The sequence below is a fragment of the Urocitellus parryii genome, chromosome 2, assembly GCF_045843805.1.
Source record: "Urocitellus parryii isolate mUroPar1 chromosome 2, mUroPar1.hap1, whole genome shotgun sequence".
Classification (NCBI taxonomy): Eukaryota; Metazoa; Chordata; class Mammalia; order Rodentia; family Sciuridae; genus Urocitellus; species Urocitellus parryii.
In genome coordinates, this window is record NC_135532.1 from 182,122,666 (window position 1) to 182,147,515 (window position 24,850).

The window sequence follows — 24,850 nt, forward strand, 5'->3', positions numbered from 1 at the left end:
GACCACCTACATTGTGTCAATCACTCCTGCTGCCCAAACCTGCTTTCTTCATGATTCCCCAGACTCCATGCTTACAGAGCACCATCCCAGAGTCTATTTCCCAGGAGGTCCTAAGACAATATGTGTTAAATCCCAATGTGTTAAACCCATTGCCATATTGCCTAAGAGAGAGTCAATATCTCACCAAAGCATTTTCCTAGATTTGATTCTTGAACTTGAAGTTGAGACAAATCATATTCATATAAATGATTGCTGGTGCTCATGAAAGTATGGTGGATCGTTTCCTGAAAACTACTCAAGATGGATAGCTGTGCACAGTGGCATGTGCCTGTAGTCCCAGCTATTCAGGAGGCTGAGGCAGGAAGATTGCTTGAGACCAGGAGTTCAAGGCAATGTAGACCCTATTAAACCAAAACCAAAACCAAAACTACTCCGAAAAATTAAGGTTAAAATTTAAAAAAGGCAATACAACTAGCTAAAGTAAAGTAATATTTGGAAAGTGGTTGATATCTCCCCATTCTGTTCCATATAAAGCATTGGACCCTGTGCACATGTGGCTTCATTTGCTCCTGTCCCATTGACCTTCAGCTTGCTCAGGACAGATCGCTGGCAGATGCTACATTTAGGTAGCTCCTACTACTTCTGGCTTTCTCAGAAACCCCCTCCCGATCACAAAAGGGCAAGGTTGTGGTATTGGCAGCCACCATACCCACTGCTGGGAAGCTGTACTGGAGCAGCTCCCAGGCCTGGGACTGATTGGTAAGACATGTCAGCTTTTCTCCTATCACCAGGTGATGACTCAAATCCTCCTTCCCCAGTAGTTGCCCTGAGGAGCCAGGTGATGCCACCTAGAAATTTAGTCAAGTGAATTCTTTCCAGGGTGAAGTCTAAACAGTGGGAGACACGGGATGGAAGGGAGGTCATATTTTAGCCTCAGTTTCTCTCTGGCCCCTTCTGTTCCCAACAATAGGCTGTTCTACACAGCAGAGGCTCCCTCAGACCTCTGCAACCAGTCACAGTTTCTAGTGGTGCTGGGGACAGTATGGCATTTACCTTTTACATTTTTTTTCCCCTTTTACTCTCTTTCCTGCTGTCCTGGCTTATGACTCCAGAAAGAAAACATTGGCATGGAAGCTTTTCTTCAAGAAATGTCCCCTAAATAACCCAGGTGAGGACACAGACATTAACTTATTTGATTGGTATTGACAAAACATCATATTACTGGGTGAGTGTGTGTGTGGGGGGGGGGGGTGGAAGCAATAATTATTACTGTCATTTTGTAATTAATTCAACCAGAGGAAAAATAAACTACCCAAGGCCAAAGCTGCATAGTTAAGTGATAGATCGGGCCTCAGTCGGTGTGTTCTGCTCTACATTGTCTATTTTCCTTACCCTTCAATGTATGTGTCCATAGAGAGGGAACAGCAAGAACTAGTTAACTCTTTCCCTGTAAAGGTAGCATTTGGGGGTGAGGGTGGCGCACAGTAATTACTAGAAAGGAAACTGAAAAAGCTCCTGAAAAGAGGAAGAGGAATTGAGATGACAGCGCCATTGACTCTTCTGGAGCCCTCTTTTCCCCCAATTCACTTTCCATACATTCACAAACATGTGCTTTGAGTATTGGTGAAAGTAAAGGGAATGCCATCATATGCCGTGGTTTCCAAGGTCAGCCATAACAAATCACGACAAACAGGGTGGCTTAAGACAACAAAGATATGTTTTCTCATAGTTCTGGAGGCTAGAAGTCTTAAATCAGGTGTGGGTAGCCATGCTTCCCCCAGAGGCTCTAGGGGAGGCTCTCTTCCTTGCTTTTCCCAGCTTTTGGTGGTTGTGGGCCACCCTTGATTGACTGGCCGCCTTTGTATGTGAAGACTTTGCATGGCCTCCTTCTCTGGGGGCATTATCTCTCCTTGCTTTTCTCCCGTAGGAATACTTGTAATGGCGTTAGGGCCTCCTCATTTCATTTAGGGAGGCCTCTATTATATCAAGTTGCATAGCTTAATTACAGCTACACAAGTCCTTTTTCCAAAAAGGTAACATAAAAATTCCAGGCACTGAGACTGGGTATATTTGGGTGGCTATTATTCAATCTACTACACTATAATAAGGGCCATGCCTAGAGATGTAATTGTGTCCTTCAGCATGCTTAAGAGTGTTTCTTGATGTTAGATCATTTGTCTTACTCCCTGGTGAAGAGGAGGAGCAGCCTGCTTGCTGAGGCAGTTGAAGCCAACTTTCTGCTTAAGCAGCCATGAGCTAACAGGGCACCTGAGCAGAACTGACCCTGCCTTATCCTCCAGCCCTAGGCAGAGAGAGGGTCTCTCTGATTGTTGTCTTAGCCGGTGACATGATTCCCCTACTTCTGGGGCCACAGGGGATCCCAGGCTGTCTGCTCTTGACAATAACCCTGATCCAGGATTTATATTTTGCAAAACTATCTCATGGCAAGTTTTAGAGGAAAGAATCCTCCTAATCACAAATATTTGCAGTACTTGACCTGGTTGCACTTTGGCCAATGATGTTGAAAACAGTCACGTGCAGCACTGAGGTCCCCTGTTGTCAGGCCTGTTTGAACAGTTCACTGGCAATACTGTCTCCTAGGCCTCTTGTGGAGATTACTGAGGTGCTGAAAGAGAAAAGAGAACAAGATGTGCCTGAGGGCCAGACGCCATGCAAAGAAAGTCTTAGCAAATACCAGCTTCCTTCTTTTATTTATTCTTAGGCTGCTCCTTCTGCATTTCCTCAGGGGCTACACTTATTTATATTAATTAGCATCTTTCCCTCAAATTCCCCACCCAATTCCCAACCTCTTGATTCCAGCAGTTAATATCACTTCTAATTTCTCGACCATTGAGGCCCTTTAGAAAATCCACTCAGTCCAGGCCTCACCCCAGTCCTGCTCCCTTCCTGAATACCCACCACCCTTTTCCCTCCTTCTTGGCTTATTCAGAGCTAAGAAGTTGTTGGCTTGGAGGTTAGTCTTTCTCATGTCCTTATCAGTCATTCACCTCCCCCACTTTTCATAGTAGTTCTATTGAGATATCATTGACCGGCATAAAACTCATCCCTTGAGATGTAAAATAGGATTTTTAATATATCAGTAATGTTTGCCTTGATTACCACTATAGAATGGAGTATTTTCATCATAACAAAAAGAAGCCCCAACACTCTTTCCTTCTCCTTTCCCACCTCCACCACCTGCTTTACAAGAACCATTTACCTGCCTCTATCTCTGTGGTTTTTCCTATTCTGAACATTTCTTACAAAAAGACTCATATAATAAGAGGTCTTTGTGGCTGGCTTCTTTCACTTAACATGATGTTTTCAAGGTTTATTTGTATTGTAGCATATCTTCTATTTTCTTGGATATATATGGATATAGATGTAGGATTGGAATTGCTGGGTTATATGGAAATTATATTTACCATTTTGAAAAACCATCAAACTGTTTCCCCAAGTGTTTTCATTTTATGGACCTACTGGCAATACATGGGGGGGTCCTAATTTCTCTATATTCTCACCAATATTTGTTATTACCTGAATTTTTTCATTGTACCCATTCTAGTGGGTTTGAGATGATATAACACTGTGTTTCTGATTTGCATTTTCCTAATGACCAATGATGCTGAACATCTTTTCATATGGTTATTAGCTATCTGTATGTCTTTTTTAGAGAAATACCTATTCAGATGCTTTGCCCATTTAAAAATTGGTTCATTTGTCTTTTTTTATTATTGAGTTGTATTTTAAAAAATATATTTTCTATATTCTGGATACTAGTGCCTTACCAGATTTATAATTTGCAAATTTTTTTTTTCCTAATCTATGGATTGTCTTTTTCACTTTCACAATTATTATTTTAGTTTACTTTATTTTCACTTCAATTTTCTTGTGCTTCTGAAAGCACAGAGGTGTTTCAGTTTTGATAAAGTTCAATTTACTTATTTGCTTTCTTGTTGCTTATGATTTTGGGATCCTGTCAAGAAAATCAATGCCTAATCTGAGATCATGAAGATCACTCTGTTTTCTTCCTAGGGTATTGCTCTTAAATTTAGGCTTGCAATCCATTTTGAGATGATTTTTGTATATGATATCAATAAGGAGTTCAAATTCATTTCTTCATATGTGGATATCAAGTTGTCCCTGTGTCAACTGTTGAAAAATCTATTTTTTTCCCTGTTTTGTTGTCCTGACATCCTGGTGAAAAGTCCACTGGCCATAAGTGCAGAGATTTATTTCTGGATTTTCAATTTTACTCCATTGATCTATTTGTCTATTTATGCCAGTACATACAGTCTTGATCACTGTGACTTTGAAGCAAGTTTTGAGGTCAGTACATTGCGAGTCCTCCAACTTTGTTTTTTTCAAGATAGTTTTGCTTAGGCCATTAGGTGGAATCCCACCAGCCAAGCCCACACGGACCCTTGGGCCGAGCACGGGTTCTCAGAAGGGGAAGGAAGCGCTACAGTCCCATCCCCCACAGCGGACACTCCACCGAGGCAGTCAGCGGCCACCATCCGGGAAAGCTGAAGGATACACCGCCACTCTCCTTCAGAGTGCGACATCAAAACAGGTCGGTGTCATTCAGCTCACCCCCCAGACAGCGGGAATTCGCATAAAATCTCTCCTAGGCTTGCCGGAAGAGGGAGTATCAACCTGAGCCTCCATACAGGCTAGGGGGAAACCAGAGACACCTGACCTCCAACCCCTCCTCCCAGTAGCAGCCAAAAGGAAACCTGGCTAGCCAGCGCTGGGGGAGGGGCAAGCAGAAGCAGAAAAAATCAAAGTGATAGAGTGCCAGGGATCCCAGCAGCCTGCAGCAGGGCCCGGAGAGCCAGGCCAACTGATTCGCGTGGCCTGCCCTGCGGCTACAGAAGGCGTGGCGCCTCAGTGAAGCCATTAATTGGCAAGCAGGGAGGTTAGGGAAGGCCATTAGGTGGAATCCCACCAGCCAAGCCCGTACGGACCCTTGGGCCGAGCACGGGTTCTCAGAAGGGGAAGGAAGCGCTACAGTCCCATCCCCCACAGCGGACACTCCGCCGAGGCAGTCAGCGGCCACCATCCGGGAAAGCTGAAGGATACACCGCCACTCTCCTTCAGAGTGCGACATCAAAACAGGTCGGTGTCATTCAGCTCACCCCCCAGACAGCGGGAATTCGCATAAAATCTCTCCTAGGCTTGCCGGGAGAGGGAGTATCAAGCTGAGCCTCCATACAGGCTAGGGGGAAACCAGAGACACCTGACCTCCAACCCCTCCTCCCAGTAGCAGCCAAAAGGAAACCTGGCTAGCCAGCGCTGGGGGAGGGGCAAGCAGAAGCAGAAAAAATCAAAGTGATAGAGTGCCAGGGATCCCAGCAGCCTGCAGCAGGGCCCGGAGAGCCAGGCCAACTGATTCGCGTGGCCTGCCCTGCGGCTACAGAAGGCGTGGCGCCTCAGTGAAGCCATTAATTGGCAAGCAGGGAGGTTAGGGAAGGCCATTAGGTGGAATCCCACCAGCCAAGCCCGCACGGACCCTTGGGCCGAGCACGGGTTCTCAGAAGGGGAAGGAAGCGCTACAGTCCCATCCCCCACAGCGGACACTCCGCCGAGGCAGTCAGCGGCCACCATCCGGGAAAGCTGAAGGATACACCGCCACTCTCCTTCAGAGTGCGACATCAAAACAGGTCGGTGTCATTCAGCTCACCCCCCAGACAGCGGGAATTCGCATAAAATCTCTCCTAGGCTTGCCGGGAGAGGGAGTATCAAGCTGAGCCTCCATACAGGCTAGGGGGAAACCAGAGACACCTGACCTCCAACCCCTCCTCCCAGTAGCAGCCAAAAGGAAACCTGGCTAGCCAGCGCTGGGGGAGGGGCAAGCAGAAGCAGAAAAAATCAAAGTGATAGAGTGCCAGGGATCCCAGCAGCCTGCAGCAGGGCCCGGAGAGCCAGGCCAACTGATTCGCGTGGCCTGCCCTGCGGCTACAGAAGGCGTGGCGCCTCAGTGAAGCCATTAATTGGCAAGCAGGGAGGTTAGGGAAGGCCATTAGGTGGAATCCCACCAGCCAAGCCCGCACGGACCCTTGGGCCGAGCACGGGTTCTCAGAAGGGGAAGGAAGCGCTACAGTCCCATCCCCCACAGCGGACACTCCACCGAGGCAGTCAGCGGCCACCATCCGGGAAAGCTGAAGGATACACCGCCACTCTCCTTCAGAGTGCAACATCAAAACAGCGGACACTCCATCCAGGCAGTCAGTGGCCACCATCCGGGAAAGCTGAAGAATACACCACCACTCTCCAACAGCTTGCAACATCAAAACAGCCAGCAGCAGGACCCCGGAGATCCAGGCCACCTGATTCGCGCGGCCTGCCCCGCAGCTACAGAAGGCGTGGCGCCTCAGAGAAGCCATTAATTAGCAAGCAGGGAGGTTAGGGACTGCCATTAGGTGGAATCCCGCCAGCCAAGCCCACCGCCCACGCCCGGAACAGGCCCAGCGATCTGCCAGCATTGTAGTCACGACACCCCAATTGGAATAGGGACAGAGCAGAGCCGCCTTCCACTCCCGGAACAGGCCCAGAGAGCTGCCAGCGTGGTAGACACGTCACCCCAATTGGAGTAGGGGCACAGCCGCCGCCCGCACCTGCAAGGGAGACTTCTCAAGTATAGAAGAGCAACATAAATAAATAGGGGGTAAATTTCAAAACACAACAATTGCACCAAGCAGAAAGAAACGCGAGCAGTATGAAAAGACAAGGAAAGAAAGGACCACAAGCAATGCAGGTCAACTCAACTTTAGAAGAGGTAATAGCTGCAACAGATGGAATATCAGATAAAGAGTTCAGGATATATATGCTTCAGATGATCTGGAGTCTCAAGGAAGACATGAGACAGCAAAATCAGACAATGAAAGATCACATTGACAAACAAATCCAGGAAGTCAAAGATCAATTTCACAGGGAGATAGAGGTAATAAAAAACAAACAAATTGAAATTCTAGAAATGCAGGAAACAATAAACCAACTTAAAAACTCAATTGAGAATACTACCAGCAGAGTAGATCACTTAGAAGAGAGAACATCAGACAATGAAGACAAAGTATTTCAACTGGAAAAGAACATAGACAGCTCAGCAAGTCTGCTAAGAAACCATGAGCAGAACATCCAAGAATTATGGGACAATATCAAAAGACCAAATTTAAGAGTCATTGGGATACAGGAAGGCACAGAGCTCCATTCCAAAGGAATAAACAGTCTATTCAGTGAAATAATACGAGAAAACTTCCCAGAATTGAAGATTGAGACAGAATCCCAAATCCTAGAAGCCTACAGGACGCCGAATGTGCAAAATCATAAGAGATCCACACCTAGACACATTATAATGAAGATGTCCAACATACAGAATAAGGAGAGAATTTTAAAAGCTGCAAGAGAAAGAAAGCAGATTACATTTAGGGGTAAACCAATCAGGATAACAGCTGATCTCTCAACACAGACTCTGAAAGCTAGAAGATCCTGGAATAACGTATTTCAAACACTGAAAGACAATGGGCTCCAACCAAGAATCGTGTATCCGGCGAAATTAAGCTTCAGGTTAGAAGATGAAATTAAAACCTTCCACAATAAACAAAAGTTAAAAGAATTCGCAGCTAGAAAACCATCTCTTCAAAAAATCCTTGGCAAAACATTACAGGAAGAGGAAATGGAAAACAACATTGAAAACCAACAATGGGAGGTAGGACAGTAAAGGGGGGAAAGTAGTCAAAGAGGATAACAAATCAGGTTTAGTAACATCAATAAACAAATATGGATAGAAGAACAAACCATATCTCAATAATAACCCTAAATGTTAATGGCTTAAACTCACCAATTAAGAGACACAGGCTAGTAGAATGGATCAAAAAACAAGACCCAACAATATGCTGTCTACAGGAGACGCATTTGATAGGAAAAGATATACATAGACTGAAGGTGAAAGGTTGGGAAAAATCATATCACTCATATGGACCGCGGAAACAAGCAGGAGTGTCCATACTCATATCTAATAAAATAGATTTCAAGCCAAAGCTAATCAAAAGGGATATAGAAGGACACTTCATACTGCTCAAGGGAACCATACACCAACAAGACATAACAATCATAAATATATATGCCCCAAATAATGGTGCAGCTGTATTCATCAAGCAAACTCTTCTCAAGTTCAAGAGTCTAATAGACCAACATACAATAATCATGGGAGACTTCAACACACCTCTCTCACCACTGGACAGATCTTCCAAACAAAAGTTAAATAAGGAAACTATAGAACTCAATAACACAATTAACAACCTAGACTTAATTGACATATATAGACTATACCACCCAACATCAAGTAGCTACACTTTTTTCTCAGCAGCACATGGAACCTTCTCAAAAATAGACCATATACTATGTCACAGGGCAACTCTTGGACAATACAAAGGGGTAGAGATAATACCATGCATCTTATCTGATCATAATGGAATGAAACTGAAAATCAATGATAAAAGAAGAAAGGAAAAAGCAAGCATCACCTGGAGAATGAACAATAGGTTGCTGAGTGATCAATGGGTTTTAGAAGACATCAAGGAGGAAATTAAAAAATTCCTAGAGTTAAATGAAAACACAGACACAACATATCGGAATCTATGGGACACATTGAAAGCAGTTCTAAGAGGAAAATTCATTGCTTGGAGTTCATTCCTCAAAAAAAGAAAAAACCAACAAATAAATGATCTCATACTTCATCTCAAAATCCTAGAAAAAGAAGAGCAAAACAACAGCAAAAGAAGTAGAAAGCAAGAAATAATTAAAATCAGAGCTGAAATTAATGAAATTGAAACAAAAGAAACAATTGAAAAAATTGACAAAACTAAAAGCTGGTTCTTTGAAAAAATAAATAAAATTGACAGACCCTTAGCCATGCTAACGAAGAGAAGAAGAGAGAGAACCCAAATTACTAGCATACGGGATGAAAAAGGCAATATCACAACAGACACTTCAGAAATACAGAAGATAATCAGAAATTACTTTGAATCCTTATACTCCAATAAAATAGAAGATAGTGAAGGCATAGATAAATTCCTTGAGTCCTATGATCTGCCCAGATTGAGCCAGGAGGATATAGACAACCTAAACAGACCAATAACAATAGAGGAAATAGAAGAAACCATCAAAAGACTACCAACTAAGAAAAGCCCAGGACCGGATGGGTATACAGCAGAGTTTTACAAAACCTTTAAAGAGGAACTAACACCAATACTTTTCAAGCTATTTCAGGAAATAGAAAAAGAGGGAGAACTTCCAAATTCATTCTACGAGGCCAACATCTCCCTGATTCCGAAACCAGACAAAGACACATCAAAGAAGGAAAACTACAGACCAATATCTCTAATGAACCTTGACGCAAAAATCCTCAATAAAATTCTGGCGAATCGGATTCAAATACATATCAAAAAAATTATACATCATGATCAAGTAGGATTCATCCCTGGGATGCAAGGCTGGTTTAATATACGGAAATCAATAAATGTTATTCACCACATCAATAGACTTAAAAATAAGAACCATATGATCATCTCAATAGATGCAGAAAAAGCATTCGACAAAGTACAGCATCCCTTTATGTTCAAAACGCTAGAAAAATTAGGGATAACAGGATCATACCTCAACATTGTAAAAGCAATCTATGATAAGCCACAGGCCAGCATCATTCTGAATGGAGAAAAATTGAAGGCATTCCCTCTAAGATCTGGTACAAGACAGGGATGCCCTCTCTCACCACTTCTGTTCAACATAGTCCTCGAAACACTGGCCAGAGCAATTAGACAGTCAAAAGAAATTAAAGGCATAAAAATAGGAAAAGAAGAACTTAAATTATCACTATTTGTAGATGATATGATTCTATACCTAGCAGACCCAAAAGGGTCTACAAAGAAGCTATTAGAGCTAATAAATGAATTCAGCAAAGTGGCAGGATATAAGATCAACACGCATAAATCAAAGGCGTTCCTGTATATGAGCGACAAATCCTCTGAAACGGAAATGAGGACAACTACTCCATTCACAATATCCCCCCAAAAAATAAAATACTTGGGAATCAACCTAACAAAAGAGGTGAAAGATTTATACAATGAAAATTACAGAACCCTAAAGAAAGACATAGAAGAAGACCTTAGAAGATGGAAAAACATACCCTGCTCATGGATAGGCAGAACTAACATCATCAAAATGGCGATATTACCAAAAGTTCTCTATAAGTTCAATGCAATGCCAATCAAAATCCCAACAGCATATCTTGTAGAAATAGATAAAAGAATCATGAAATTCATATGGAATAATAAAAGACCCAGAATAGCAAAAACAATACTAAGCAGGAAGTGTGAATCAGGCGGTATAGCGATACCAGACTTCAAACTATACTACAGAGCAATAGTAACAAAAACAGCATGGTACTGGTACCAAAACAGGCGGGTGGACCAATGGTACAGAATAGAGGACGCAGAGACCAATCCACAAAACTACAACTTTCTTATATTTGATAAAGGAGCTAAAAGCATGCAATGGAGGAAGGATAGCATCTTCAACAAATGGTGCTGGGAAAACTGGAAATCCATTTGCACCAAAATGAATCTGAATCCCTATCTCTCGCCGTGCACAAAAGTTAACTCAAAATGGATCAAGGAGCTTGATATTAAATCAGAGACACGGCATCTGATAGAAGAAAAAGTTGGTTATGATCTACACGCTGTGGGATCGGGCTCCAAATTCCTCAATAAGACACCCATAGCGCTAGAGTTAACAAATAGAATCAACAAATGGGACTTACTCAAACTAAAAAGTTTTTTCTCAGCAAAAGAAACAATAAGAGAGATAAATAGGGAGCCTACATCCTGGGAACAAATCTTTACTCCACACACTTCAGATAGAGCCCTAATAACCAGAATATACAAAGAACTCAAAAAATTAGACAATAAGATAACAAATAACCCAATCAATAAATGGGCCAATGACCTGAACAGACACTTCTCAGAGGAGGACATACAATCAATCAACAAGTACATGAAAAAATGCTCACCATCGCTAGCAGTCAGAGAAATGCAAATCAAAACTACCCTAAGATACCATCTCACTCCAGTAAGACTGGCAGCCATTAGGAAGTCAAACAACAATAAGTACTGGAGAGGATGCGGGGAAAAGGGCACTCTTGTTCATTGCTGGTGGGACTGCAAATTGGTGCAGCCAATTTGGAAAGCAGTATGGAGATTTCTCGGAAAGCTGGGAATGGAACCACCATTTGACCCAGCTATTCCCCTTCTCGGTCTATTCCCTAAAGCCCTAACAAGAGCATGCTACAGGGACACTGCTACATCGATGTTCATAGCAGCTCAACTCACGATAGCAAGACTGTGGAACCAGCCTAGATGCCCTTCAATAGATGAATGGATAAAAAAAATGTGGCATTTATACACTATGGAGTATTACTCTGCATTAAAAAATGACAAAATTATAGAATTTGGAGGGAAATGGATGGCATTAGAGCAGATTATGCTAAGTGAAGCTAGTCAATCTTTAAAAAACAAATACCAAATGACTCCTTTGATATAAGGGGTGTAAACAAGGACAGGGTAGGGACGAAGAGCTTGAGAAGAATATTTACAGTAAACAGGGATGAGAGGTGGGAGGGAAAGGGAGTGAGAAGGGAAATTGCATGGAAATGGAAGGCGATCCTCAGGGTTATACAAAATGTCATATAAGAGGTAAGGAGGGGTAAGTCAAGAGAATACAAATGGAAGACATGATTTACAGTAGAAGGGGTAGAGAGAGAAAAGGGGAGGGGAAGGGAGGGGAGGGGAGGGGGGATAGTAGACAATAGGACAGACAGCAGAATACATCAGACACTAGAAAGGCAATATGTCAATCAATGGAAGGGTAACTAATGTGATTCAGCAATCTGTATACGGGGTAAAAGCGGGAGTTCATAATCCACTTGAATCAAACCGTGTAATATGATGTATTAAGAACTATGTAATGTTATGAACGACCAATAAAAAAAAAAAAAAAAAAAAAGATAGTTTTGCTTATTACAGGCCCCTTGAATTTCATATGAATTTTATGATCAAATGCCAATTTCTGTGAAAAAGCTGAGATTTGGAGATTGTAAGGGACCTATTCATCAGTCTGGGGAATATTACCATTTTCATACTTAGTCTTTCAACCTATGCTCGTGGAATCTCTGTCCATTTCTTTGATTTCTTTTACAATGTTTGTAGATTTCTGTGTACAAGTCTTGTACTTCTTTTTAAAAATAATTTTTAAATTCTTTTTAAATATTAATATTTAATTCTATTTAAATATTCCTAAGTATTTTACTCTTCTTGATGTTATCATAAATTAAATTCTTTTCTTAATTATATTTTGGATTGTTCATTATTGGTATATAGAAATACAATTTTTATGTTGATTTTTTAGCCTTGCAAACTTGCTGAATTTATTATTAATCCTAATAGGTTTTTGGTGAATTATTTAGGATAGTTTCTATATACAAGATCATGTCATCTATGAGCAGAGACACTTACAGATGACATGATCTTTTCATGCCTTTTATTAGGGTGAGGAGTTTCTCTTCTATTCATGGCTTTTTGAATGTTTTTATTTTTGGATTTTTAAAATCATGGAATATAATTGAATTTTGTAAAAATCTTTTCTGTCTATATTAAAACAATCACTTTCCCTTTATTCTATTAACATGATTTTCAAATGTTGAAACCACTCTGCATCCCTGGAACAAATTCCACTTGGTCTTGATGTATAATCTTTTTGGGGGGTGGGATGCTGAGAATTGAACTCAGGGGCATTCCGCCACTGAGCCACGTGCCCCAGCCCTATTTTGTATTTCATTTAGAGACAGGGTCTCACTGAGTTGCTTAGAACCTTGCTTTTGCTAAGGCTGGCTTAGCCTCCCAAGGGATTACAGGCGTGTGCTACCGCACCAGGATTATGTATGATCTTTTCTGTATGTTTTTTAAGCCCCCACTTTCTTGGCTAATTTATTTTCTTTAGCTTGTAAACATGCTTTCTTTCATAGTCCCAGAGAAACAACTTGGACTAAGCAACTTCTCTTTCTTCTTCCATTTGTATTTAAGCTATGGAAAGGTTTGCCCTCTTTTTACCCTAATATCAATTAATCACTTAACAAATGGAAGCTGCTTTGGCTGATATCTGAAGGATTTTCCAACTGTCAAAGTCCATGGACACTTTTTAGCCCTTTCTTTATTGGCTTTTTGTAGCATTCTAGTTTACCACTTCCTTCCTCTTTGAAACACCCAAATCTCTAGTTTTCTTTATGTCTTTTTTAATTATAGTTTACTATTCTCCTTTAAGGATATTTTTTCCCTTACTGTTAAATACTGGTGTCCTTGTAAGATTCTATCTTTGGTGTACTTCTCTTATTCTATGCTGTACTTCTCTTATTCTATGCTGTCTGGGAAATGTCATGGTCTCTGATAGTTTTTACTACCCCCTGTATGCTGAGGAGTACTAATCTGTTGCCTTTCATCATATCCAACCAGGTATATCCAGCCGCCTCCTGGCCCTCACTACTTGAAAATCCCATAGGCTTCTCAAATACAAGATGTCAAAACAAAACTTTGAAGTTCCTTATCCTGCAAGTTGGTTCTTCCTCCAGCTTGATGCAAATCTTTGAAAATTAGAAAAACGTAAACAGCTTCCTAGATGAGGTGAGAATTGCCTCACCTTATTAAGAAAGTTTGGCAGTTCTGTATTTTCATTGAAATAAGATGCAGGGTAGCAGAAAACGATAACTCATTTTACCTCATGGGCAGAGAGATTTTATTCTTCAGGAAGAGATAAGACTGGACATAGCTGAATATATTCCAAGGCAGGTTAAGGAAAGTACAACAAAAGAAAGAGAGAAAGAAGTGGGTGGAGAGAGAGAAAAAGAAGAAGAGGAGGAAGAGGAAGAAGGAGAAGGAGGAGGGGAAGGGGAAGGGAGGGGGAGGGCAGGAGGAAGAGTGGGGGAGGGGGAGGGGAGGGGAGGAGGAGGGGAAAGGGAGGGGGAGGGCAGGAGGAGGGGAGGGGGAGGAGGGGCACATTAAAATCCAAGGGAAGATAAGCTTGATTCTGTCAGGGAAGGAAGCAAATGGGAGTGTGGATACTTCACAGAGATCTTGACCTCAGAACTGCTGCAGAAAGGTGAGTGGGACTTAGAAAAGTGGGGTAGGGTGTCAGAGAGTTGGCTGAACTGTTATGGGAGATAGAGCCAGTGTGTAGGGAGGAGCACATGGTTTGGCATGTCTGGTGGGAGATGAGGAAAATAACAGGTGTTGAGGTGGAGGCCAGAATTTGAAGTATCTTAAATGTCATAAGGGGGAATTTGAGATTTATTTTGTAGACAGGTAAAACTCTGTGGGGCAGTAAATCAGGGTACTGACAGGGTGCAAAGCCGAATTTTAAGAACACTCCAGGAGTCCTGTGTGCCTAGTGCCTGCATGCCAATAGCTGTCCTTAGGAGATCGCGTGTCTGGAAGATATGATTCTTATGCTTAAAAATAAGAAAACTATGAAGCCACACTGGGCACTAACCTGCCAGAGTTCAGCCATCTCAACAGAGGAGTCTCCATACCCTCTGGCACTGTCCTTTGCTAAAACTGAAATGTATGTCACAATGTCTTGAAACAGAAGGAAAAAAAAATACATTAAACAAACAGGAAAAACACACACCACACACCACACACACACACACACACACACACAACACAAAGTAAAACCCACCAACAGTCGTATGGCAGGTGTACAGCTTGTTCCCACTCCAAAGGCCTCCCCAGCCCCACTTCCTGGAACGTTGCTGAAGCTGGACTAGAACATATAGTGAGGGGTTTCCTCAGGGTATAAAATTCAAAATTCCTTCTGTACTTCATGACCTGTTCCAGGGACCCCTCTTTCCATTGCTCTCTCCCTTGTGTTCACAGCTCAAATATCTATGAATTGCTCATCGTCTTCTCCAGGCGGCCTGTGAAATCCCCAGGGCAGAGGCTGCGCTCTTTTATGGTTCTTTTCATGGTGCACAGCACAGAACCTTGGGTGTCTAGTTCCTCAGGGCAGTCATCCGAAAGATGTGCCCAGCCTGGGAGGATGGAAAGAGCAATGGTTTGAGAGTGTGAAGAAAATATTGGAACTTCAATTTATGCTTACTTTGAACCCCAAATATTAAAAAAAAATAAGCTTTGTTATTCTTTCAAGTGTTGATTAACAGGTATATATATACTTAGAAAGTATTAAAAAATAAGTATACTGAGTGAATGCTCCAAATTCTTTTATTGGTGGGATTTGATAAGAAAATATTTGGGGACCACTGCTTTACAGTTGTATTAGTGATCATTGATTAAAAAGCTAAATAGCTCTAAAGAGTTTAGCTTTAAAAAGAATTAGTTGCCTGAGAAAAATTTAGGGTTTTTGTTTGTTTGTTTATTCTTACTAAAAAAATATATATATACAAATACCAGCATTGACTTCTGTGTGCAAGGCTGTGTGTGAGGCTCTGTGGGTTGTTTTCTTGGTCAAAGATGATTCCACATATATTGATATAGGACTCTTAAGAAGTTTTAACCCCACATGATCACATGATACAACAGCAGAATTTGAGCAAGGAGCATATGGTAAAGTGGATACTCTTTTCTTTATTATGCAATTTTTTTCTTTTTTAATATTTAATTTTTAGTTGTAGTTGGGCACAATACCTCTATTTCATTTATTTATTTTTATGTGGTGCTGAGGATCTAACCCATGGCCTCACATGTGTGAAGCAAGCACTCTACCACAGAGCCACAACCCCAGCCCTTAATATGCAAATTTTAAAAATTTGCTCTTCTTAGTTATACATGACAGCAGAATCTCTTTTGATATATTTATATGAGCATGGAATATATCTTATTCTAATTAGGATCCCATCATGGACATATATGATGGTGAGATTCACTGTGGTGTCTCCATTTATGTACATAAGAAGGTTAGCTCAGATGCATTCCACTGTCTTTCCTATTCTTATCTCCCCATCCCTTCCTCTTTATTCTCCTTTGTTTAATCCACTGAATTTCTATTTCTCCTACCTTCCATCTTATTGTGTGTTAGCATCCAATATATCAGAGAAAACATTTGACCATTGTTTTTTGGGGATTGGTTTATTTCACTTAACGTAATAGTTCCCAGATCCATCCATTTATCTGTGAATATCATAAATCATTCTTCTTTATGGCTGAGTAATTAATATTCCATTGTGTATACATACCACAATCATCTGTTGATGGGCATCTAGCTAGGTTCCATAGCTTAGCAATTGTGAATTGTACTGCTATAAACATTGATGTGGCTGTGTCACTGTAGTGTGCTGATTTTAACTCCTTTGGATATATACTGAGGAGTAGGATAACTGGGTCAAATGGTGGTTCTTTTCTTAGTTTTTGAGAAATCTCCATATTGCTTTCCAGAGTGATTGTACTAATTTGCAGTCTTATCAACAAGGAATGATTGTACCTTTCCCTGTCATCCTCACCAATATTTACTGTTTCTTGTATTTTTGTTAATTGCCATTCTGGCTAGAGTAAGATGAACTCTCAGTGTAGTTATAATTTGCATGAAATGGCTATTCTTTGTGTCTTCTGGGAATGAAATTTGGGTACCACTTTTCTGAGGGACATTTAGACAAACATGTCAAAGACCTTTAAAACTATTTATATCTTTGATCTAGCAAGTCTACTTCTAAACATTTTAAAAGGTTAATTAAAGATTTGTGCAGATAATTAACTATAAGAATGATTATCACATCATTATTAATATTGAAAAATCTGAAACAACCAAATACCCAATAACATGGGAGTCCTTATATAATGTGTTACATCTATGTATTATAACAAGCCAAACATTAAAACTTGATATGTAGATATATGTTTAGTTACATTGAAAGATATTTAAAACATGTTAAATTAAAATGGGTTATATATTATGTAATAATATAGAATGATTCTATTTACATTTATCCATATGGAAAAATATTGGGGTACTGTATGCTAAGATTTTTTTTTTTTTTTTACTTTTCAGTTTTTAAATTGCTATACTGGGGCTGGGGATGTGGCTCAAGTGGTAGCGTGCTTGCCGGGCATGCGTGTGGCCCGGGTTCCATCCTCAGCACCACATACAAACAAAGATGTTGTGTCCACCTAAAACTAAAAAATAAATATTTTAAAAAATTCTCTCTCTCTTTCTCTCTCACTCTCTTTTTTTAAAATTGCTATACTGTACAGTAATTTTAGAAATGCATGTATTCCTGCAACCACCACAACACTGAGACAGTTCCATCACCAAAAAACTAAAAAAACAGAGGTGATGGAATTGTCTTTCTACTCCTAGTCCAAATCAGTCCTGATAAGCTCTCTGTTGCTATTGTTTTGCCCTTTCTAGAATGTCATATAAGAGGGAACATACAATATGTAACTTTTAAAAGCTAACTTCTTTCACGCAGCTTTGTGTCTTTGAGAAAGGTCCAGTAACAGGTCCAATAGATATATCCCATCATATGGCTGCACCGTGGCTGTTCAATCATTCTCTGTAGGAGAAAATTTGAGATGTTTCACTTTGGGGGTACTATATACAGAACTATTATCAACATTTATAATAGATATGTGGGTCGAATGGAAAGTGTATGTTTCACTATATAAGAATCTATCAGACTATTTTACAGAATATTTTTCCTTCTTGTTTTCCTACCAGCAATGCAGGAGAGAGTGCCAGTTGCTCTGTATTCTTGCCAGCATTCGATATTGTCAATATTTTAAAATAATTTTATTTTAACCAATCAAATATGTATGTAGTGGGATCTCATTGTGTTTTTCAATTTCATTTCCTAGAGATTAATGATATTGAACATCTATTGTTATACTTTTTTTTCCATCTGTAGATCCTCTATAATCAAGTGTTCATTCATGTCTTTGTACATTTTTTGTGTGTGTGTGCACGCACGCGTGAGAGTGTGTGGGCGCGCGCATGCGCACGTGGGCACATGGTGCTGGGGATTGAACCCAGGGCCTTGTGCATGTGAGGCAAGCACTCTACCAACTGAGCTATATCCTCAGCCCATGTCTTTGTACATTTAAAAAAAATTAGTTTTTTTTCCTAACTGTTAAGTTTTGAGAGTTCTTTATATGTTCTACACATAAGAAAGTTGTCTGATATCTCATTTGCCACTATATTCTCCTGATCTTTAACTTATAGTTTCATTCTCTTAATAGTATCTTTCATAAAGAAAATAATTTTAATTTTGATGAAATTTGATTATTTTTGTCTTTTATGCATTGTGTCTTTAGTCTTATATCTAAGAAATCTTTGCCTAAACCTAGGTTATAAAAATTTATCTTATTTCTTCATCCAAAGGTTTTAAATCTTTTCATATTACATTTAAATCAATGAAAAAAAAATATATATATATTTTTATATATATATATATTAGAGTCAGGGTCTTGCTAGGTTGCTTAGGATCCAGCTAAGTTGCTGAGGCTGGCTTTGAACTCACATCCTGGCTCAGCCTCTCAAGCTGCTGGGATTACAGGTATGCATCATTGTACCTGGCTCAATGACCTATTTTGAGTTAATTTTTTAATGTGAGGCTTAGGTTGAAGTGACTCATATATTTTCATATAGCTATCCAATGGCCCCACTACATTTCTTTGAAAATAAAGAGTTGCTTTTGTATCTCTGTTAAAAAAAAAAAAATCAATTGACCCGGCATATGTGAATCTACTTCTGAGCTCTCTATTCAGTTCCAGTGATTTCAGTGTTTATCTATTTGCCAATACTACACAGTCTTCATACTTTAGAGTAGGTCTTGAACCAGGTAGGATGAATCTTTAACCTTTATTCTTCTACAAATTTGTTTTGACTATTTTAGTTTCTTTGCCTTTCCATAAAAACTTCATAATCAACTTCATATAGTTTGAGGATTTTGATTAGAATCTCATTAATTCTATGTGTCAATTTGTAAAGAATGCCATCTTAACTAGCCCAAGTCTTCTAATCCATAAATATGGTATGTCTATCCATTTATACTTTAACAAAAATTTTTTTAAGTTATTTACTCATTTTGAATGTTTTCTATTTTTAAAACATATTTCTGTCTTTACTTTAAAAGTTAAAGTAGACAATGGTGTGGGAAGAGTAGAGTTGAAGAATTGAACTAGAGATTAAGATACCCATCCTGGTGATCTAGGGGCAGACCCAGCTGCAAGTGGGGTGAAGAATTCTAGATGATGCATGTGAAGAGTATGGTAATCAATGACAGATGGTCAAGATCAGGAAGGACCAGGGAAAGATAGTGGTTCCAGTGGAAAATCTTTCAATGATGAGATAATGTCACATGTTGATTTGGGCAATAAGCAGGATCCTAACTACTTGGATTAAACATTATGTATGAATATGAGTTATTTCTTAAAAGCTCCTGTGTTAATGCCGAAGTAAAAATGACTAGATTATGAGAGCTGTGCCCTATCAGTGGATTAATCCACTTGATGAAATAATAATTTGCTGCCGCAGTCTGGCTGGGCACAAAATCACGAGCCACCACAAAAACTTGTAGATTCCAACAGCAACTCTTTATTCCCAACTTTCACCGGCACTCTACACGCACGTTCTGGGGAAAATCCACACTTCCACTGGGCTCTGCATCCCAAAAAACTCTCTGAATCCCGTGAGAACTCAAGGGGAACTCAAGGAGAACTCAAGGAGCAGGAGGGCGCCTGAGGCTGCAGGATATGCCCTATTCCCAGCAGGGTCCATCTTAAACCGCCCTAAACCCCATCTGCCCTAAACCCTGATCCGCCCTAAACCCGGATCTACTGTGGTCCTTGAGTAAGGTCACCTTTCATGCAATGTCACTGCAAATGACCTGGGTCCAAGGCAAGCCCATTTCCACAATGGAGAGTCCTCCCTCTAAGCAACATGAGGTAGGCTCACAAGGAAATTGCCATGCATCATTCTTACTTAGTTATGGCTCTCAGCAATTTGCATGGATTACTGGGTGGTAACTATGGGAAGATGGGGCATGGCTAGAGGAACTGGATCACTGCAGGCATACCTTGGGATTTATATTTTATCCCTGGCACCTTGATCTCTCTCTCTCTGCTACCTGGCTACCATGAGGTGAGCAGCACTCCTTAGCCATGCCCTTCCACCATGATATTCTGCCTCACCTTGGACCCAGAATGATAGAGTTGACTGACTATGGAATGAACCTCTGAAACTGTTGGCCAAAATATTTTTTTCCTCCTTTACATTGTTCTGGTTAGGTTTTTTGGTCACAGCAATGAAAAGCTAACTAACCTAGAGGGATACAGCCAATCTCTTAGGTAGTACAGATAGCAAGGAGGTACACTAAATTCTGTTTTTTTTTTTTTTTGGAGACTCTAGATCTAAACCTCTAAAATTCTACTTAACTAAGTCCTGTATTGGTCCTAGGAATGGCACAGTAATGAGCCTGAAGGTGGAATTCAAATGGCCTCAGTTTTGAGAAGAGAAGGAATGTTGGGGTAGGAGCCAGGTGAAGTATTGCTCATTTGTTCATTTATTTACCCAACATTTACACATGAAAGACATTATTCCTATTATTGCTATAGTCCCCAAATGAGCCAGGGAGTATGCTGACACACGCTTGAACACACCCACCCATTCACACACGCATGTGCTCATGTGCACAAGCATGGTTGGTTGCACTGGAGGAATGGTAAGCCCTGGCCACATGCCAGCTGGGAAACCCACAGTGACACTGTGCCTTGGGCACTGGGAGCCCCATGGATCGGTTCACATGGTAGCCGCAAACATCAAAGACCAGCAGAATTATTCCAGAACTGGGACAAAGGGTATCTGAACCCTGAGGCCTTGTGAAACCAGAATAAAATTGATGCATTTTCTTAGAATTGAAAAAAATTTTAGGTGGCATTTGTAAAGCAGAACCTAGGAACACAGTGAATTGACCAGAGAGGGGAAAGAGACCTATTTAAAAAAAAAAAGAAAAAAGTAGTTCTGTATTTAGTTAGCAGCATGAGTGGGGTCATATTATTTTCCAACAAATGGGGGCTTAACACCTTTTTTTTTTTTAACAAAAATGATCAAAATGACAGCCAGTCTTTTGAACTTGAATTTGCTTATTATAATTTCTTATCAGAAACCATCACTCTCTGTGTATTGATTTCTAGCCAATGATTAACCAGATATGACTTTAGAGCCTTGATCATAGCTGGGGAACTCACTCAACAGAGAGAAGCCTGCTAGTTGTTGAACAAAGCAGGTATTTCTGGACCCCTTTGGCCTCAGGCAAGTATTTTTCCATCCAGGTGACACAAGGAGTCTCAAACACAGATCTCCAGAGGACCCCTGAACATAAAATTGTGCTGACCACCTAGAAGCATGAGATGGTCCAGACCTGAGTGGAAATTAACTCAACATCAAAATTGTGAAATCAGCTACTTGCTTTGAAGGATTGAAATTCAGAAGCTACATAACCATATAATAGGATTATAATATGAATAATGGTATTTACTTGTGTTTACGAAAAAAATTTTTTGTTTTGTTTTGTGGTAGTAGGCATGGCAATACTGGGGCACACTGCCACTGAACACTACCCTCAGAGCTTTGTTATTTTTTATTTTGATATGGGATCTCGCTAAATTGTCCAGACTGGCCTGAAACTGGTGATCTCCTGCCTCAGTCTCCTGAGTCATTGGGATTGTGGTGTTGTTTGGAATTACAAAGTGGTTTTTTTAAAATCCATAATCATGACAGTTTTTTCTATATGATTCCGTTTATATGAGATTCAAACATAAATACAAGTAAGCTGTATTGTTCAGAAATGCATATTTGGGTGGTAGACTATAAAACAAGTCAAGGAAATAATCACAATAGTGTCAAGAGAATGGTGATGCCTAGAGGAAAAGAACCAGTGGGCGAGAGGAGAGGAGACTGGGGTGGGGGAGTGATCCTGGCCAAATTCTATTGTTATATTATGTGCATGCATAAATATGTAACAACAAATTCCACTGTTTATGTACAACTATAATTCACCAATAAAAAAACTTGGAAAAAAAGAAAGATGGTAAGAGAGAAAGGAGGTCTCATTGGGAAAGAGCACATGCAGGCCTTCTGGGGTCTGGCTGTTTTCCATTTCTTAGTGTCAGTGGGGCTTACATGGGTTTCATTTGCAATAAGCTGTACATTTATGATAATTTTGTACATGAGTACATGTTTTTTTTTTCACACACACAACAAAGAGCCAAGAAAAGAAAAGGAATTAAGTTACTTTATGTTATTACAACCAGTATTGGTTATTAGTTATTACAATTCTAGGGTAGAGATGACTCAGAGCTATGCAATATATAATGTGTGACTTCCTTGATGGTATTTTAGGTAATTATGCATTGATTTTCATATCATTTATGTTTAAAGAGATCTATGTACCTATACAATTCCAGTCTGAAAAAACTGAGAAAATTACTCAATGCATCTGAAAGTTAATGTCAGAACTTGACTGTAACTTTTCTGACTCCATATCAAAAGCTCTTGAGTAGTGATACCAATATTTCTTTCTCAGCTTTAAAACCTGCATGCATGTCTTTATTTCAAGTGGAACTGAATTGGTTATCTTTGCTAATTATGGAACTGTCTGTTAATTTTTAAGCTTGATTAAAAATGGCTCTGTAATAGTTTTAAAAAAGGCTGGATTTACTTAGTATTGTCATTTAAGCCACTGGGAAAGATGTCCCTGATTTTCTAGCAACAAAAACACCTTGAGAAATTAGAATCTTTTAGATAGAGGATGAAATTCCATTGTAATATTTTTGTATAACAAATATATTGTGTTCACTGTGAAACATTTTAAAAAATTTCAAAGAGTTACAGAAATAAAATCACCCATTTTCTAACCTTAAAGTATAAGCACTGTAACATTTTGATGCCTTTAATCTGTTTGTATGGGTGTTTACAAAATCGACATTCTGAAAATGCTATTTTGAAACTTACTTTTTAAACTTAACATTAATTCTTCATAACACAATTTATAAAGTACATATAACATGGTATAGAGAATGTATCATTTTTAAGCCAATTTCCTTTTGTTGGCAGTTTTTCTTTTTCCTGTATGCTGCTGTTATAAACATCTTTGTAAATTAATCTCTATGTACACCCATTATTTTCTCCTTTGAATAAATTCCTAGAAGCCAAATCATTGGATCTGTGTCAAAGGGTATGTAAACTGGAAAGGCTTGATAATATCTGTCAAATTGTCTTTCAGAGATTTTCTCAATTTATGTGTTTCCCCAGCCATGCTAATATGAGATATTCTAATTTAAATATAAAATATTAAAGATTTTTTTTTATTTTAACCTTTAGTCCTTCAAGTAAAAGTCCTTTCATTCTTCAAGTAAAATTGTGTATTATCTCTCCTCCAGGAATCTCCATGATTCAAACATGAGTTGGAGGGTGTAGAAGTCTCACTTGTGTGCACATGTTTAAAAATTTTCACTTAAAACATGAAGGAAAATCCACTATTCAAAGGGAAGAAAATAGATTTTCTCTGTGTTAACACTACAGTTCTCAATGGAATTACTTATTTTCCTTAACTAATGCCCCATTAGGTGTTCTAAGCACATTCGTGTATTGTTAAAGTACCTAACAATCATTCATAAAGAGATGGAAAGTCAAACAAGCTCGTGTATCAATTTGCCCAATTCAACCAACTCCTTGGCAATCTACTTACGAGACCCTATGGGGGACAGCCATCATGAAAAGGTTAGGCAGCCCATTAGCTTATGAAAAGGGTTGTCCGATGCAATCATAATCTATTTGCCTGCATTTCTCTGACATTTTTTTTTTTCCTGAGGTTATGGTGATAGAAAGCCATTTCCCACATTCATGCTCAGGCACTTAGCAGCTCAATGGAGAGGTTAAATCTCAATAAAACAAATATTGCTATCATGCAAATCTTTCTGTGACTGAAAGAATAGCAGGACCCTGGTGGACTTACATTTATTTGAAAAAAACATTTTTTTTAAATTATAAAATCCTAACAAAACAAAATAATTGGTACAAAGATTTTTATAAAATCCTAACAAAACAAAATAATTGGTACAAAGCTTTGGCCTACATACTGTTGAGATTTGACTTATTTGTGGTAGCTTGATTCACAAAGCTACCAGAAAGAAATCTTCTTTGATTAAAACATTAGCCAGGAGGAAAGAAGTTTACAATAAGTATGGACTTGTCTTTATTATTCCAGAACTTTGGAGGGTAGAATTGTGAAGGTCAGTGGGTAGAAAGAGCAAAAAGTCTGGTTTTAGATAGTCTAAAGGAACACATTTCTAATAATCATAGTTGTGGTAGAAAGAACTGCTTTTCTAATAAGGGTTCAAGCTATCCCTGGAGACCCTGTTAGGAATTTTGAGGAGACATTTTTTTTTTATCTTGAGGTCCAGAGTCTGTGATTTCATGGGAGATCACATGGACAGAGTTGTGGTAGGATGTGCCACCAATGGAGTGAAGCAATCAAGAGCCAGAGAAAATCCCAAGTTATTGTTTTCCAAATGGGTTAGTTGCTTCTGGATATTAAAATTGCCAAATATGGATCATAGGAGTGAGGGACCCTCATCAGTTGAGTTAGGATAAAATGTCAGGTTAGATTGTTCTCCCCAAGTCTTGTAGATATCTATTTCTTTCTTCTAAAAAGTTCATTGGGAGCCAGATAGTTCCCTCAGGTCAGCTTCCTTTCAATCAGTGACGTAAAGATCCAGTGTACTTTAATTTGCAC

The 24,850-nt window shown here is 39.7% G+C and overlaps 1 long non-coding RNA gene across 1 annotated transcript; it reads left to right on the top strand.

Annotated features, from left to right (window-relative positions):
- The first annotated feature begins 14,148 nt into the window (after window positions 1-14,148).
- On the top strand, window positions 14,149-23,326 carry LOC113183174 (uncharacterized). The gene is made up of 3 exons (XR_003300833.2): window positions 14,149-14,205; window positions 20,512-20,593; window positions 21,387-23,326. It is a non-coding gene; the product is annotated as an uncharacterized LOC113183174 (long non-coding RNA).
- Window positions 23,327-24,850: the final 1,524 nt, after the last annotated feature.